Below are 19,567 nucleotides of genomic sequence, written 5' to 3' on the forward strand. Positions count from 1 at the left end.
AAGTGGTCCTCATTTTTTTTCTCTCCCTCTTAAACATACACGTACAGGCTCCGATAAACAGGCAGAGCGGAAGAGGGACTAGCCAAGTTAGCACAGAATAACAGACACGTACGCTCGCATACAAGAGAAAGAGCAAAGATGCAATAACAGATACCGCTTTGTTCTTTTTGTGTGTGTGTTTCGGCGTTAAGTCGGTGACTAAGTATACGGACAGTCAATCTCTCCCTCTATTTCCCGCTCTCTTGGCTGAATCCGACCGAAGGGGAGCTTAGTAAGCATGAGCGGCAAGCATGCACACGTCTAATGTCAATGACAGAGATAAACAGAGAGAGGTTGGTGCTGTAATGGTATTGATTAAATAAAAATGTCACAGTTTCGCCCTAAGGGCGAAGCAATGAATGCGATAGCAACACAGCAATGTCATACGATGTAAGGTGAGCGGCTTTGGTAGCAATATAAATTGTAGTAAACATGAGCTGATTAAGTAAGCAGGTGTGCTGCGGCGTAAGTAGACCGACATTAAGAGAGACTCGATGACCACGAGAAGGCGCGTGTGAAACGGTGGTGTTGATGAGAAGCGCTTCCCGTGGGCAGCGCGTGCGAAGGGACACACCTGTAGCGCTGCACTGCCGATCCGGGCAGCATTACATGTGTAGCGTGCGTTGGAAAATGTGGCCCGACTATTACTAACTGAATTAACAAGCGTGGTGTGAGCGCGCACAACCAAACATGAATAGATCACACTGAAAGACTGCAGACGACGACTGTCAAAACGCTGGCAGCAAGCGAATATATACGCGGCAGCGGCGAAGGCACGAGCGGTCTATCGCTTCAACGGAAACTGAGCGGCGAATGCACGGCGCATAAAGGTCAGAGCCGTGGAGAGATAAGAGACGGTGCGGGTGAGACAAGCGCGGTTGTTGGCAGAGTAGAAGTGCGCCCCCCCCCCCCCCCAGCTCCCTCCGGAGCTGGCTTCCCGCTTCCTTGCTTGCGCGTGGGAGAGATAAGAGACTGTGCGGACGAGCGACGAGCGCGGTTGTTGGCAGAGAAGTCCCCCCCCCCCCCGCTCCCTCCGGCGCTGGCTTTCCGCTTCCTTGCTTGCGCGTGGGAGATTGAGTGCGTTCGCTCTCCGTGATAGCGCGCGTCCCCGCACGCTTCCGCTGGGCCATACGGCGCGCGGTGAAGATTTTATCTATACGGAACCTCACGACGACGGCGACGCCGACGGCAGAAATCCGGTTGAAGTGTCCATATAATTGCTATCGCAATAAAACAGGGAAGTGACCAGCCTTGAACGTCGGCAAAGCCAGATTTGGGTCATCGTCTTTCTCACTTAAGTTACGCAGCTGCATCAGCGCCACGATTGCTGTCTTCGTCACTACTATGGCCCCTTGAGAAACAAAACAAATAGCCATCTTGACCACTCAGGCTCACGTGCACGCCGATGGAACTCGACCAAGTACATTGCCGGCGATCCTTGGCGTAGGAAGAGCGGGGGCTGGCTGTGTGTGTGGGGTGGGGTGGGGGGGGGTAGGGTTCAACTCCCGACCCATCCCAAAAGTTTTGCACTACTTTGTATGCACATATATTCACGCACACATGCAGACACCAGAGCACTGCACGGGCTGATTTTTTCAGCCCGGGCCCGGCCCGGGCCCAATTTTACGTCGGGCTACCCGCTCGAGCCCGACCAAGAGTTTTATGGCGAGACCTGGGCCCGGCTCGAAACCGGCCCGAACCCGGCCCGAGACCGAAAAAGACCACCGAGTGGCATTAAAAAAATAAAATAAAGAAGTGAATGAAATTAATTTATTATTAAGGCATAAATAGATGTCATATGCAATTATGAACACTATTTGAGCGGTCTGAACGCAAATACCAGAGCGCGAAGTTGTACGAATGACCCTGCCGAGCAGTATCGCCAGCAGTTTCCAACGGCGTGGCTTTGATGCGGCCCAATCCACTTCTATCGCCACGCCGCCACAGTATTTTTCCACGTCGGGCGCCTCACTGCAAAGCATGCGCCGCCCCAGCCGCTCGTCCCACTCAACCGTATTCTAGTACACTCTGTCTGAAGCGCAGCCACGACCACTGATCTCCACGCATCGACAGGTCCTGAGCGCAGCGCATGGATGGAGTAAATGGAGAAAGTAAGCTTCTCGTTCCTCCATGGTGCAGCGTAATGCCCTGCTGCTAGGCGGTCTGTTGAGAACATGCGTGCAATCATAGATGGACGCAGTGCCATATTTCAGCCGCGTCACGAATTATCTTATCTTACCAGTAATCGTTTTAGCAATTCACCTTTGAAGAATCCCCAAGTCGCGAACGCGCTTACACCGCACTGAAAGCATTAATTACATTGATTTAGGTAAGGTATACAATTGCATCCTTTGGTTTGAGGCGACTTCGGTCTTTCTGGACTTTTACATACTGTTCACAGAGACAAAGAAGAAAAAGGAAGTACACAGGAGTAGCACTGCTAGCTTCCAGCTGCGCCGGGGCAACAGGTTTTTCAGATTCGAGACGTTACATGCACAGCATACACGTTACATGCACACCACCAGAAAGTCGGAGCCCGGCGGCTCGCGTCAAAATACCTGAGCACGGCCCGGGCCCGGGTCAGAAAGCCCATGCCGTGCCCGAGCCCGGCTCGAGCCTGTGATAAAACTGCCCTACCCGGCCCACGGGTCGGGCCGGGCCCGGGCTTTCGGGTAAGCCCGAGCCCGTGCAGTGCTCTAGCAGACACACACACTCGTATAGGAGGGTGCTACATTACATGTTCATACATCGGTGACCTGGAGCTCCGGGCGCTATTAGGACGTTTTCTCAAACTGCCTGCCCCGGAGACAAGAGCCTCTGTCGTTGAAATGATGAACTGATCACGCACGGCTCTTTCCGTGAATTTTTACTGGAAGCGCGAGGCGTTCGCATGTAACCATGCCTCTCACATTCCAACTGCCCGTGGTTATGTTCTCACCCCGAGGACACGCTAATGGGAAGCCGCGGCCAGGTCACATTATCGCCTATAGTGGGCCGAGACAGCGTCATCGAAGCGGCAGGTATTCTACCTCGGGCAGCCCAGCCGACGACAGAAGCTGCTTGGGGGAAATCGGCTGCATTTCTAAAGGGGCGTGAGGCCGAGTCGCGTATGAAAATAAAGAACCTCGCATACCTTTCACAGAGACCACATTCCGAGACACCCCCAACATTAATCTTTGGAAGTCTTGGAGTGCACCATTTCGAAAGCAGATTCGATGGCAGATGCGGCGAGATTTCGAACTTGCCAGAACACAGCGAATTGCAGCTCCAATGCGAGAGCCGCGGTGACAGACAAACACCACTGGCGTCTAGAAAACACGCTGGAAGCCCGGAACAGCGGTGCTTTGTCTGTTCATCGCCAGTTTAGCGACTGAAACGGTGGTCTCCACCGCGCGGGGTGTAAGAAAGCGGCGTCATGGCGCCAAGGACTCAAGCACACTGATGTATCTTCGACGGAGACTGCAAAGCTGTTGTGACGCAACATAGTATTCGTTTATGCCCTAAAAGCTGTTATTGAATCTTTATGGAAGTTGAATGCAAGATAATCGATTTTCGTTCCTGGAATGCTTAGAAGTAAGTCGTGAGTTATGTTGCAGTGCAAGTGGACCCATAACGCCTAACTGCAGTTGTGCTTGTCGGGAACAGCCATACTTCGGATGAGCAGCTCCGTTTGCAGTAAACCCGTGGAAACAGTAGCGTCAGCCTTCTTCCTCGACATTTTTGTCGAACATGCCCAATTGCGCTGTAAAGGAACTCGTAACCGACACAGGGCAGCATCGCTTGGTGGTGCGGTTATATTTTTAAAATATTTTCTCTTTGAATTAGTTTTTGCATTGCTCAATAAATCATGACGCGCAGGTAATCAAATAATGGAATGCCTTTTAAGGATAATCGGAGATCACGTCCTTATATCTTTATTCACCAGAGTTATGTAAAAAATGGCATTTAAAAGGATATTAAAATTTTCGCATTTATGGTGCATGAATTACACATGAATCAGCGAACTTCTCAAATATAATAATATAATCTAAGAAGAAAAGCAGGAAAGCAGGAACTGATTTGCCACAACCATTCCTCCCTTTAGGGGGTAAGTGCATGATGAGAGAGGATGAAATGTTACTCGCCATGCGGAGGACTAACAGTAGCTCTTTTCCGGTGCTCCTCAAGGAAGCAACGGTTATTCTTTCCGACGCTCCTCGAAGATGGAATTAATTAAATTCGCAATTTATACGCTGATAAAAAAATGACTGGGCTGAAAAAAAACGCGCCGGCAAGTAGGATTCGAACTTACGTCCTCAGCTCACAAGTCGGGTACCCTACACTGTAAAAAAATGTGGTTGATCCCTCTTATATAGGAATCGGTATAGAACACGAAAGTGAAACGTGTCTTCACAGAAGTAGTGTAATGTTTATTGCACATTGATATATAATGTCTATTGGTGTTTTGTGGCTAAAGCGCCCTTAGGCGTTGATGCACCCACGCTGACGCCTGGTGGCACGTCTCCTCCATCACGACTACCAACGTCGATGACCATGAGCAACCGTCGTGCATATGGAAGCTGCACTACGCTGCACACGCTAGCACAACGCGAAAGACGAAGCACGTAACTGACACACTAATACAACGGGCAAGACAAAGCACGTAACTGAATCGTCACCGAGTCAAATCAGCGCGTACAGCGCGTCGTAATTGCAGCCTCCGCGATCAACTTCAGAAACATTTTCAGAGCTAATTGCGGAGGCCACGCTCCGCTGTGCTGAGTACGGTGAACGCCACCTAGGTGGCGTTGGTAGTGCTTCTTGATGCCAGCGTCCCTTCGAATGCTGGCATCGAGGCGTCGTAGTGCTGAGACCACCGAAGCGTTCACTGTCGGTGCGCGTTAGTGTCATAATGCAGTACTTCTCTTTTCTGCTCGTAGGCGGCGGCACCGCCCCGAGCAAGAGCGCGGGTACACGGAGGAGTGTTAGATATATAAGGCGCGTCTGTGTAGCTCTCTGCAAATGCGTTTGTGGCGCAATGGGTTAAACGCTCGGCGATCTATCGTCGCGGACCGAGAGGTCGTGGGTTCGATTTCCAAATTTTGCATGTTTGTGGAAATTTTTCTTCTGGTTTCTTTCTTTGTATTATGTTCGTGTACATTGTAAGCTGACGTATTTCCGTGACGGAAATGCACTGCACTTCACTGCACTTCAATGCACTTCACTGACGTATTTCCGTGACGGAAATACGTCAGTGAAGTCTTGGTGGACCCCGGCATGAAACACTTTCGTGTTAAAAAAATTGCTTTGGTTTTACGGCAAATCTGCTGGTAATTTGTGACCGAACACTTTCCGTAAGTAAAGAACGGTCATTTTCGTAGAAAGGACAACCCTAAAAATAGAGACCGTATTACAAAATACGAGTGCTTATGTATTCAGAAAACGGAAGACTCTGTATGCTGAATCGTATGGTTCGACCGTTAATGTACAGGTGCTTTCCGTATTCAGAAAACGGAAGGCGCTGTATATTGAATCTGTAGTATACGGTCCAACCGTTAAAATACAGGTGTTTTCGTATCCAGGAAACGAAAGGCTCCGTATGCTGAATTTGTACTATACGGTCCAACCGTTAAAATACAGGTGTTTCTGTATCCAGAAAACAAACGACTCTGTATGCTGAATCTCTACTATACGGTCCAACCGTTAACATACAGGTGTTTCCGTACTCATAAATAAAAATGGCTCCGTATGCTAAATCTGTACTATACAGGTCCAATCGTTAAAATAGAGGTGTTTCATGCATTATGTTTTACAGAGCATATTGATTATTTAGAGAATGTACTATCGGGGACAGAAGTGCCCAAAATGTGCGAATGACGACCGAATTTTATTGGTGCACTTTCTGCTGGGATCAGCCACGCTAACATTTGCATTCGGAAAGTGGTCTGCAACGCAGATGATAGCGGCTGATAGTGCAGAGATGCAATTTGGTCGACACTCGCACGTCCTGGGCACTTTTGTCCCCGATAGTACATATCCTTTAATGCAAATGTCATGAATGCAGCTCATTGCAGAAGCAGCAGGTCGCTATGGAGAAAACTGTCTGGCCAACACATTGAAATAGCTCAAAAGATCAAACACTTTGCTTTTTGTGATATGAATGAATTGCACGACATATATACAAATAAGTGCAAAATTTTATTCATCAAGTACTTTAGATCACAGAAGCAATTTTATTTTCTTCGACCACTCGTCTTGCACTGTTTCCTGGTGAAAGCTGTTCGCACATGCCTTGCAAGGATAAACTTGCTGCTGTTAGGAGAAACAAATAATGTTGGTGAATTTCCATCCTAAAGGAAGTGGCAACAAAAGACAATCACAGAACACAACAAAGCGGTAACTGAAGTATTAAAAAACCATGAACGTGGTTCAACATTGTCAAAACAAGGGATGTTGCTGTAGCCAACATTTCGACAGATACGTGTCATCAGGGCAGCAACTGTTTTCCTTGGCAGCGGTTTTGGATGTGCATAGCTCACTCGCCCCTACCCTCATCTGGTGCATATAGTAGGTCAAGAGAAACTAAAGTGTTAAAATAAAGGTATGAAGGGTGTGTTTCGCAGTGATTGTGATGGAGTGTGTAGGGGCACTGCTGTAAGTTGTTACAATGAGTAGGGATGACCTAAACAGAAAACGATCTGTAGACCTAGTAGACCTATTCTTCCCAGAAATCAACATAGGAATTAAAATAAACTGTTTGGACATTTGGCAAAAAAAGCAATGAAGAATTAGGCAAAATAAACTTTTAACATGATGTGTCTGGTTAAGATCAGTGGAAATGGCAAATGAAGGTACGTTATCAATAAACATTTCATCAAGATCCGATAAAGAAAAAAAGATATTGGTCAAATAATAAATAAGTAAGGACACCAAATTAAACTGGGTATGACCATAAATAGTAAAGAACAGCCTGTGAAAAAAAATGGGACGGGAAATGATAAAAGGTGCAAGATAGGGAAAAGTTTAGCACTGTTTACTGTATGTTCATGCCACTACTGACGACTTGAAGTTTCAGTCTTCCTGCTGAAGCTGTATTACTTGGATAAGGAAATGGATCACTTTGCAGACAAGTCTATGTTCAGATTCTGTTCAAATCTTCAATGTAATTTTATGGAAGAAAATGGTATGGACAGTCCTACTGGATGGGCATTCATTCAGCAGTACCATCCACAGGTATTAGCTTAAAATTTATTGGTCTCACTGGACCTTAGCTCTTGGGAAATCATTAGCTGTTTTTTTTATCACAGATGCCTTCAAGTTATATCGGTTGGCAGGAGTGCTAGCAAACAACATTATACTTGTTGCCGCAGTCAAAAGTGATATTTGGTAACAATGAGTAAAAGAAGCAAACAGCATTCTACAATACTGATTCAAGTCAACCGAAAAAGCTGCTAAAATGAATGTACCCTGGCCCCCAATACACAATAATTGCACATCACATTGATGCTCATCGTGTCGATCATGCTATTAGAACACTAGGCATCAAGTGAGGAGAATAAGGAGATCAAAAAAATTAAATTGTGGGGTTTTACGTGCCAAAACCACGATCTGATTATGAGGCACGCCATAGTGGGGGATTCCGGAAATTCGGACCACCTGGGATTCTTTAACGTGCACCTAAATCTAAGTAGACGGGTGTTTTCGCATTTCGCCCCCATCGAAATAAGGGGATCAGAGGGCACATCCTTTTTTTTCGAACATTAAATGTGCTTCGCATTAATGTTGCCTTCCAACTCCGAAAGGAGCAGTTTGCGAGATGGTGACCGACACATAAGAAAACTCATGACATTCTGTGCAGCAGAACATCACGCGCAAATACACTTTTTCCTGCAAAATGACATACTGTAGTGAAACCTTGTGCACATGTGCCAACCTTAGAATTTGAAAAACACCACAGTGGAAGACACAAAGTGTTAACTTTGCTGGAAAATACTAAAATTATATGATTATTCATTCAAGATTCGCCGACTTTGCTCTCTACAGGTGCTGTAAACAGGCACCCTGCTTTTGCAGTTGTAGCAACAATGATCTGTAGAGCAGATGAGGAGAAATGGTTATAAAGTTTACGCAGGAGTATACGCCGCAAATGACAATCCACTTCACATTTTAATCTGGTGGAGGATGCGTACTCCAAAATAGAAGAAACTAGTGTACCCTAAAGATTTCTGTGGCCGATGCCTGTGCACTAGCAGGTACACATAACATGGCAGTTGCAATTATATTTCCACAAGCTATAGTTACTGCAAGCTACTGCCAGTGTACTGGTCCACAGCTGTAATACATTTAGGGCAATTTAAAACTCTCTAATGAATTTATCTCATATGACAGAATTGGAATGCAATATCTTGCAAATAAGTGATGCTGTATGTGCCGTCCCATACAATGAAACACCTTTGAAAAACCTGAATAGCCACCTGGGCCGTGACGAGACGTGAAGTGTATTCTGTGTAAACTAGTACAGCTGCATAGTGTAAAGCTCTGGAGAGTGCATTTAGTAACAGCTGTGAAGCTTTTTTCTTTTTTTAAACTGCACACAGTAAAAACCTCCTTACAGTTTTGAAAAACTCTTTTTATTAAAAAAATTTTCTGCGCGCAAACAAACAAGGACGAAGAACCATTTGCTTAGGAACCCAGAGATCTGCTCAATCCAATCAACAGGACACATCAACAGCGCATATAACAACACGTGTGATAAAAATGCCACGGATCAGCGCGACCCCGTCAACATAAAAACAGCAATGCACATAAAACGAGCACTTAAGATGAAACTATGTTAAAGATAAGATGACAGGAGCGAATTCTCTTTATCTAGCAATGAAACAGAAGGATGACTGATGCATTTTTACTTTAGTTTTGCAATCCAGTGCACTTCCACAATTTCCCTCGCGGTTTGATTTCGTTGCCTAAACAATGTGCCGTGCTTCTAAGACAAGGTGAGCACGCATGTTCTTGACAATGCATGGCCAAATGCTTACTAGGGCCACCTTTCAGACTGGACAAGTGTTCCCTTAGTCTTGTGTTAATGCATCTTGCAGTCTGCCCTACGTACACATGACCACATGTCATAGAAACCTGATACTCAACATTCTTCGCACAATCAAGAAATTGGTTCTTATGCGGATGTTTAATACTACATTCTTTCTTTGCATCACCCTTACTTTCGAACTTACTTTTTACTCTAGAACACACATTACCTCTTTTGTTTTTAGCCGAAAACACCACTTTTACTTCATAACTCCCAGCCACCTTTTTAAGTCTGTGTGAAAGGCCATGCACATATGGAATCACTGAAACCTTGAAAGCTAATTCTTTCTGCCTTAAATTTTTTGTGCATAGTTCCTTATCCTGTTCAAGTTTTTTCATTAGTCTAGCGCATGACACCAGCATCACAGCGAGCAGGTACCCGGCCTCTCTCAACTGATCAACTTGCTCAAGAAAGGCAATGTTTACAGTGCGGTAACACGACTTCAACAATGCTGAGTGGCAACATGAAATGACTGTGCCATTCTTTACAAGCCTGGAATTGCTTGAGGCATAGTTCATGTAGCTTGTTAACAAGAAACTGTAGCTTCTTATCTACCAGTACTTGCAAAGTAAAATTTAAGCCCTTGCCTAGAGTCAAAGGCTTCTACTACTATTGAAGGCTTGACTTTTACTTCGAAGTACCGGTAGATAACAAGCTACAGTTCCTTTATGTCAAGTTAGAAATTCTACCAGAACATGTGTGTTGGTCATTCACGCCCCGAGCTGGAAAACCGCTAATGAACTATGCCTCAAACCATTCCAGGCTTGTGAAGAATGGCATAGTCATTTCATGTTGCCGGTCAGCATTGTTGAAGTCGTGTTACCGCACAGTAAACATTGCCTTTCTTGAGCAAGTTGATCGGTTGAGAGAGGCCGGGTAGGTGCCTGCTCGCTGTGATGCTGGCGTCATGTGCTAGACTTATGAAAAACTTAAACAGGATAAAGAACTATGCACAAAAAAACAAAGCCAGAAAGAATTAGCTTCCAAGGTTTCAGTGATTCCGTATGTGCATGGCCTTTCACACAGACTTAAAAAGGTGGCTGGGAGTTACGAAGTAAAAGTGGTGCTTTCGGCTAAAAACAAGAGGTAGTGTGTGTTCTAGGATAAAAAGTAAGTTCGAAAGTAAGGGTGATGCAAAGAAAGAATGCAGTATTAAAAATCCACGTGAGAACCAATTTCTTCATTGCGCGAAGAAAGTTGTGTATCAGGTTCCTATGACATGAGGTCATGTGTACGTAGTGCAGACTGCAAGATGCGTTAACACGAGACTAAGGGAACACTTGTCCAGTCTGAAAGCTGGCCCTAGTAAGCATTTGGCTATGCTTTGTCAAGAACATGCGTGCTCACCTTGACTTAGAAGCACCGGCATATTGTTTAGGCATCGAAATCAAATCGCGAGAGAAATTGTGGAAGCGCACTGGATTGCAAAACTAAAGGAAAAATGCATCAGTCATCCTTCTGTTTCACTGCTATATTCGCTCCTGTCTTTTCATCTTAAGTGCTTGTTTAATGCGCATTGCTGTTTTTATGTTGACCGGGTCGCGCTTATCCGTGGCATTTTATCACAAGTGTTGTTATATACGCTATTGATGTGTTGTGTTGACTGGATAGCACAGATCTGGGTTCTTAAGTAAATGGTTCTTCGAAAATAAAACCAGTTGTTAGAACGCGATCGTGCTTGTGTTGCTCCTTTTCTTCGTCCTTGTTTGTTTATGCACAAAACATTTTTTTAAATGAATCTGTTCCACTTAGGCAGACTCGCAGTTTTGCTTCCTTTTTTTTAAAGGTAATGACACGTATGGCTATCACATACATGTACAGTATGACCTTCATTCCAAACAAAGTGAACAGCACTACCCTATGGGTCAGGTGCCTTGTTTCACACATTCTCCCAAACATTATTAGCGCGGGACGCTGATGTTGGCAGGGAAACTGATTTATGGAGCAATATAAAGTATTAAGTACTCAGCTCTTAATGTTTTCTCTGCTGTTTAAGCATCGTTGGGTCTTATAGTAAGAAAATACGGAATACAACATGCATAATTCACGACGCAACCCCTTTGGAAGTATTTAGTAGTCTGAATTATTATGGATTGCATATTTAGATTAGAAGAAGGATTTCATTCCACTGCAAGAATGGCATCATCCCAATAATTCTTGCATTTGGTGCTATATTTACTTTTATTTCAGTTGGAATGTAGATGCATCGACAGCGATATCGCTTGACATGTCTTCGATTGACTGTTTCTCCAACTTAAGCAAACTCATATTCTGAAATGACCTTGTAGATGATACCAAGAACTTGCTCAGCAGGAGTATGTCTAACATTCACGAGATCTGAGGCTCTTGAACGCATATCTAAGAAAGCCTGGGGTGCATGCTGCTCTCTCATTTAATCAGCAAGTTTCTGGAAATCATCTATAAGTTTTCTTGTGATGAATGTAAATTTGCTTGGACGGGAGAAACATGGAACTTGAACAGGTGAATTATGCAGCATAAGAATGATCTCAGCAAGAAGCAGGCATCAAGAAGCATTGTCGCTCAACACGCATAAACCGTCAATTAAAAGAATTATTGGGATGATTTAAAATTCTGGTAGTGTAATGAAATTTGTTTTCTAATCTATATCTAAACTCCTTGATTATTCAGCCTACTACCACTACCTTTGCCAGAAACATTCATAGTCATTATCCTACCTATGCCAAATTATTCCGACCAATATTCAAGCCTTCATAAGCTGTTTTTTTTTCACTGCCAATTCTCTGAGGGAGAAGAGGTGTCCTATTTCTCTCTACCTATTTCTCGTTCACTGTTCACTCTCAAACTGCATTAAGCTTGAGCAGGTTCTATGCTTAAAGCTGTGATTCCCTTTCCCTCTGCCATCTTTGACCCACCTGGTTAGCTAAGTAGGTAGAAAAACTGCAGAAGAAAGGTTGTGGCGCTGAGTTGGACTTGTGCCCCAAGGAACCTTTGCACGGTGGCTCGAGGAGCAACTGCTTGTGGCATGGAGTGGCTCAAGCTGTGATGAGTTCACTTTGTAAAATCCTGCTGGTTACTGCTGGCCCGTCTTTGCCGGAACAGGAATGAACGTTGGCAGTCTACAGTCTCGGTTTCTTCCTTGAGCGCCATGGCCATGTAAAGAAACCTTGTCTCGACAGGCTGCATAAAAAAGGATAATTTTCTGAGCTAAGTCTTTTTTCCTAAAAGAACCCATTCAAAGTTGTATTTGTAACTTTGCGACACTTTCCGGGTGATGCCAGCGGTACTTCATTGCACAATGCCACAATCATGACTGAGCTGTGGCCATTCTGAATACAGCTTGCAACACGTGACAAGACCATATATACAAATGCAACCAAAATAGTAAACATTTGTTGTAGCTTCTGTATATGGCACTATTCGAATGAGACAATTGTAGCACTCTTCTCAGCTCAGTAAAGTTATTTCTAGTTATTTTACTTTTCATGAGGAAATTGCCATGAGCTTCTCTTGAAAAGTAAGTAAACATTCTTGCTTCAGTTTATTCTTCAAATTCTTGCATCACGAATGGATATCAGGAACCCATTTACACCACAGGCAGAGCTCCATATGTTTAAAAACATTATAAATCAAAGTACAATATCACAATTTTCATAATCGTGTCATGCTAGTATTATTGGTGGCTATGGCTGCTTCAAGCAATTATTTTTCATTAAGGCGGAAACAGTTATCATCTCAAATTGTTTGCAGCAAGGGTGTACAATCCACAAAATCAATCAAAAAGGTCACGTTGTGTTCACTATTCAAACATTTAGGATAGGTTACATACAACAGCTAATAAAGAATGCAAACTTGAAAATCTCAACTGAAGAAGAAACCAGTTTTTGAATATGGAGCAAAATGCCACCAGCTCATGTGGAGTACACCCTTACTATGTACTCCAAGCGAAGAATGTTGTTACAGCAATGCTTGAACACTATATGAATGTAATAATCAACAACCTTAAGCAGAATCTTAACACCACTAAACAAATTGTGCTTCGAAGATTCCTGATCCGAAATTCTCAACAAATTGTTCTGGTGTTGTACGTGTTAAGCTTGTTGTGCGTTCTGAAATGCAAGCTCACAACATCTACAATTTCTCTAAAGGCAATATCAGCTTTGTCAAGATAGGTATGACGTGCAGATAAAGTGGATAATGCATGACATCATGAACACTCAGATGTGTTTACCATTGGGCTCACTCTTGCAGCCATGAAATTATGAGATGCAGACACATTTTACGTTGAAACCGGTTTTGTGGAGTACTGCATGCTTCCCAGGCTTCTCCAGTTGTGAGAGCCGTCTCCCCTACACAAATGAGTGATGAGGAATAAAAAAAGAATTTCAACATGCAACAATATGTTGGTCATTTGCTAGTATGCAGCAGGCTTTTTGACTCCTAGCTTGCCTCACACAAATCTACCATGCACAGTATTTGCTTTGCCCAAGCATCAGCCACTTTACGATGCAATGTGTACAGAGCCCTTGCCCTTAGTTTTTCTGCTTTGGAAACAGTTACCGTGTGTTCAGCTGGCATCGAGAAAGGGGACATAAAATACTATGTGCACCACTGATCTCTACTATGTTTTGCTGGATGCCGCTTCGCTGCCCACAGAGCCAGGGGTAGATGAAGCCAGCGGAAATGCAGTGTCGTGCAGCGGCTTGTCCCAAAAGTAGGGCATACGCTGCACTTACTAGTGTGTGCCGTTGCACAATATTGCTGCCATAAAAATTTTTCTTCGTGGTTTTCCACATCTAGGCGATGTCTCCACATGTCTGGTGAGAGCTGTTACGATGTTCTGAACCCGTACGTGATAAGTTTTTCTTACAGAAAGCATTTTCTGATTGACAAGTGTTTTCAGCACGCGCCACTCATGTTAGCGATGCTGTCAGTGCTGTGATGGAAAATTCTGGACGTCTTCTCGAAATACTTCTCTGGATTGCTTCGGTAGCTTGCGGCACAAAGGGCAAGCATTATAGCAGAAGAAATGCCGCACTCCTGTGCAGGTGAAATGCCACAGCAAAGTCGTGAAGTACCAACTTCTGGGACAAGGTTGGCTTCAGTCGAAGGCGCTCAATGCGCTATCCAGCCCCCCATAGTAGAGCTCAGTGGTGTGCAACCTTTTATACTAGCTTTGCTATCTAGTCGGAACATTGGAAACAGCTCCCACCTTACTTTTCTCAACCTGTGACATGCAAACCGAAAGTCGCATCACTGTATTGATTCTATGGCTTTAGTTTTCTAAGCGAACTGCCTGCATATTCTAGCATGTTGTTAAAAATATAGTTGGCACATTTTTACTGTTACAAGACAGGTTAGTTGGCTGACAGAAATGTGAAACATGTTACCAGCGCTCTGATAGGATGCAAAAAGCAGAATTGAAATTTACTTGGCACAGGGGCTACAGCAGGCACGTATGGTTACTGTATGCTCTATTGTTGTTTCAAGTAAAAGTTAAGTTTTTATGCTGTATTTCTACTTATTCTGAACCATCAAACTGCACAATCAATGTTCCAAGTTTATACATTCTTGGCGTTTGATTGCCCATGTGATTTATTTCCTATGAACACAGGCAGTAATCCCTCTATAATAAGCAAAATGAGTTAGAAAAAGAAAAGCCGTGATAATAGTCCACAATTGCCGAGGGCAGAAGTAATGGCTGATAGCACTTAATTGAAGCTACATAAATATTCAGTTTTCTCACAGCTTGTTCAGCAAGTAATAAAGAGGTATGCTGTGCACCTTTGCATGACCAATGCAATCTGGTGAGAGACTGTGCACTGAGTCTGCTTGGTTGTGTTCGGCAATTTGACTTTGGTATTTTGCTATACATAATTCCTTGGGTATTCGTAGCTTACTTTGCGATAAAATGGAACTTGGAGCAGTGGTCATCTATACATAAATATTTGCACATAAATAATGCAACCACAATTACAGCATGATGAGGGGGGGCAATATGAGACTCTCAGAAAACGAAAAAAAAATATTACGATTATAATGTGACGTGATGCCACAAGAAAACAAAGCAATGCATAGAAGCAGATGGCGCTTCCATGCCACCAAGATTATTTACTAAATAGGCAGCGCTTCAGAAGTGCCCGCGACACAATTGAACAAGGCAAAGCTGCGTTTGCTCCACACGCGGTAGCGATCACAGCATTGTTGCCAAGTGGTTTAGATCGCCGCAGTTTAAGTTTCCAGAAAATGTACAGAAGAACAATCTGCTTTATAGTCTTAAAGAATATAACATGAAGTACATTACAAGGCCAGAAACATTCCTAGAAAAGTTGCCTTATATTTGCTTAAATCGGCAAGCAGCATGGCTTGTTTTACATAGAATAAATTTTCATGATACCGCAGTGTGCAGGGTTTTATAGACAAAGTGAAAAACATTCAGCCCATATACCACACTATGACGGTATGCAATAATTGTAATCTCATAATCTAAAAGGTGTAGTTGATTTTACAAAAGTTGACATTCTTCAATCTGAGCCCTGTAAATTTTAACACGCAGGGGCACCCCTTGGCTAAGCAATAGGGATGTAATGTGTATGCATACAAGCATTACCCCATGCATTTGTACCACATCGCCCAAAAGAAATCAATTTTCCCGTCCAAGTCTGCCTCATGCAAGACTGGAATTAAAGCATAAGTTTATACAGTCATCCAAACAATAACACCTCATTTTCACATATGAAATTCATATAAATAGATCTCTCTTGATGCCAGCCTCCTGGAATGCTGAACCTTGCTGCATGCTTTAGAGAAATTATAGTAGTAGCACTTTACTCAAAAGTTATTTAGGGCTGCAGGGCTGCAGTGTTGCAGAACACACCTACAAATGCCGCATTTCATGTGTAACAACTTGGTTGATTTGCTTGAACAACCTACCAAGAGCAAATTAAAATTTCTTCCTGTTTAGCATTTTTGCCTGCTAGACCACAATCGAATGTCATCAGTATATTAACTTGGAGAAACAAATCTGGCTTATACGGGGCGTCCCAACACACAAAGGTTTGAAAATATGCAAATGCTACGTATCTGGACACAACCAAGGTAAAGTTTGCCATCACCTGGAGATACTCACTTTTTTTGCATTCTGCCTAATTGCATAATTAAGTGTAAATTATTTAATCAACTTCTCAAATATTATAATTACATGAAATACGTGCTACATGAAAGTTTTTCTGAGCGTGAAAGAAAGCCACGAATACACGCAAAGAGCCTCGAGCGGCCATTCATGCGGCAATTTTATGTGTATTCGCGAGCTTCTTTCCCGCTCGGAAGAACACTTTTATGTAGCACTTTTTGCACAACAGGATGCTGTATCGGGAGTTGTTCATGGTGTTCTACAATTTCCTCATTTACACTTTTCATCTGATTAGAGTAATTGAGAGGTTGATTAATTAAGACTAATGATCTAATTAGGCAGAATGCAAAGAATATTCTCAGTATCTCCAAGCAATGGCAAACGTAATAACTTGGTTTTGTCCAGCTACGTGGCATCTTTATTTAAAAAATATTTATGCATCATAGTTGGGACACTCTGTATATTAACAGCTTCACATATTGCCACAGCTGTGTGTTGTAACATTCAAAGGGTGCTTGTCCACCAGCACTCCAATGTCACTAACAGTGATCACCTACACAGCTAAGTGGATTGCCATGATGCAGGTTGGTAGTAAAATGCTGAGAGAAACAAATCCACTTACTTTGAAGGCAACAATATTGCGGTAACTTGAGAGACATGGTCTCATGGCAGGCAGCAGATCTCTTCTCAGCTCCAGCAGGACACCAGCAACTAGTCTTTCAGTAAAAGAAAATATTGAATCAGTAATGTTATGTTACCTTGTTCTTGCTAAGCATCAGCACAATCATCTGATTTTCATGCATATCTACTTTCTGCTTAAGCAGTTCAACTGAAGGATTTATAAAATACAGTCTATATTGATTGCATTTGCTTCTCTGGCATGTACAATTTTTTTGCAACTGATACATTTACAGCTAGCTACACGACACGAACGCTTGGATTGCCCAGACATCATTAGAAGCAAAACGTCTTGCTGCACCACAAGCAGTTGCACCAAGGAAAGACACAGCAGAGCTAACAATTTTTTTTTGGTAACTACAATGAAAATGCATGCAAACAAGGAGGCAACTATCGCACGTATAGTGACAGTACAAGCGTCAATAGGAATTATGTGCGCAACTGAATGCACTCTTATTCTAAGTTTTTAACGCGCATGAGCAATAGGTTATACGCGCCACACAAAAAATTTCGATCGCGCTACCATGGAGATCGATGTGAAATTATGTGATCCTTTTTCCCATTCACGCGCCATTTTTGCCCTATGACGCTGTTTACTGGCCTTTTGAAAAACAAATAGTTCTGTTCGCCACGCCAGCTTACCACACATCATCTAAACAGCTACACTATGCAAACCGAACAAATAGAATTACAACGGGCTTACCTCATACGTACGCGTACGCGCAGCGTGCGTACACTGTTGAACATCCGTTGAGGGCAGGCTATCCCGTATCCAAGCGCATACGTGCACCCGTACACAGGACTTCGATGCCGCAGCGTGCAGAGTTTTGTAGACGAAGGGACACATTCCGTTCAAACATCCCCGCGCTCTGACGGCACTTGACGAGCACAGAAGCGTACACCACACCGCGACAAATTCGGAACTTTGCCAGTCCTAACATGCCGAGAGTCGTACAGCCGAGAGTCAAGCAGCCTAACCATCCATCGCGTCTGTTCTTCGCTCACGATGCGTCAATCTCTGTTCCATAGGGCCTTGCTCCACTCTTGAGTACAAATCAAGACATATTTACGGTAAACTAACAAACTGTACAACATAAAAAGATAAACCGGCTGGCTACACAATGCAGCTTCGTCAACCGCTCGTCTTGTTACATCCTCCGAGATCGGAAGCGCCGCGCGTGGTTCCACCTGGTGCTGGGAGCGCGGAGAACAAAACAAAATCGGTTTCGTTTTCCCATTTATGCAGTAGTTGTTGGAAGAGTAAAATGATTGCTTGACAAATAATTGAACTCTGGAAGAGGAGATCGCTTTCTCTGCCACAGGGCATTGTATACATTGTATACATTGCCCAAAGAGATATCTGTTTGTATACATTGTATACAAAGAGATAGAGAAAGCAAGGAGAGGAAAGGCAGAGAAGTCAACCAGACGAGAGTCCGGTGAGCGTTGCAATGCCGTGCTAGAGTGTAATGCGATGCGTCAATAAGCTCTAGTATAGTGTTAATTTGGACTGGCTGGTGCATGTAATGAACGGGCAAATAATGAGTTGTGCCATTACTTTTACCCACGGATAAAGCTCATGTAATAAATGGTGTTACATGTCGGGTTAAAAAAGAAATAAAGGTTGAATCATTATGCCAACTCGGGACAGGGCGTTTTTTTCTTTTTCTTTCTTTCTTTCCTTTTGACAGTACACACAGTGCTATATCCCTCATCTTCGATCACCTTCCCGTAGTTTGCACACGTATTGGTGCGTGTTCGATGCCGCAGCGTGCAAAGTTTTGTAGCCGAGTGAAACACATTCCGCGCAAGTATACCCGCGCTATGACGGCACATGACGAGCACACAAACATACACCACACAGCGACAAATTCGGAACTTTGCCCATTCAAACATGCCGAGAGTCAAGCAGCCTAACCATCCATCGTTTCTGTTCTTCACTCACAATGCGTCCATCTGTTATTGTACAGCAGAATTCCGTACAAGAAAGTGTGCGCTCGCCGGTCTTGTTTCAAGATGAAGCGCTAAATGATACATGATGATATACATTAATGACATAGCATTAAATATTAATTCAACAGTTCGCCTTTTTGCCGATGATTGTGTGATTTACAGAGAGATATATGGCTAGCCCTAACGACATTATAACACTGCAATCTGACCTTAATAAACTAACGGAATGGTGCTGCAAATGGCAGATGCAAATTAACACAGAAAAGACCAATCACCTGAACTTCACTTCCGTTCCAAAGTCTCAAACTAATACTTATATTTTAAACAATAGCATAGTAAACTCGGTTACATCGGCTAAATACCTCGGTGTCTACATAAATTCTAGCTTAACATGGACTGACCATATAAAAAAATATATCACAACTAAAGCGCAAAAGAAACTTGGCTTTCTGAAGCGACGCTTGCATCTGGCCGACAGGGACACCAGGCTTCAAGCGTACACTTTCTTCGTGCGTCCCTCCCTGGAATATGCATCAGTCATTTGGCATCCCTACCAGATCGCCCTTACCAATCTACTCGAAGCCGTCCAGAATAAAGCAGCGCGATTCATCATGTCATCCTACTCCCGATTTCAAAGCGTTTCATCTTTGAAGCAAACACTCAACATGCCACTCGCAATGCGCAGAAAATTCGCCAGATTATGCTTTTTTCACACACTGTAT

At 43.6% G+C, this 19,567-nt stretch overlaps 1 long non-coding RNA gene across 4 annotated transcripts; it reads right to left on the reverse strand.

Moving 5' to 3' along the window:
• Positions 1-6,208: 6,208 nt before the first annotated feature.
• LOC125941703 (uncharacterized) lies at positions 6,209-18,204 on the reverse strand. 4 transcript variants are annotated; one of them, XR_007464560.1, is made up of 5 exons: positions 17,596-18,204; positions 16,837-16,930; positions 13,314-13,431; positions 11,998-12,262; positions 6,215-6,330 (listed from the first exon to the last, which is right to left on the reverse strand). It is a non-coding gene; the product is annotated as an uncharacterized LOC125941703 (long non-coding RNA). The 4 variants fall into 4 exon arrangements; XR_007464561.1 differs by having other exon boundaries at positions 6,209-6,327; positions 11,998-13,431; XR_007464559.1 differs by lacking the exon at positions 13,314-13,431.
• Between the last annotated feature and the right edge of the window lie 1,363 nt (positions 18,205-19,567).

This window comes from Dermacentor silvarum, unplaced genomic scaffold, assembly GCF_013339745.2.
Source record: "Dermacentor silvarum isolate Dsil-2018 unplaced genomic scaffold, BIME_Dsil_1.4 Seq1132, whole genome shotgun sequence".
In the NCBI taxonomy this organism is placed as follows: domain Eukaryota; kingdom Metazoa; phylum Arthropoda; class Arachnida; order Ixodida; family Ixodidae; genus Dermacentor; species Dermacentor silvarum.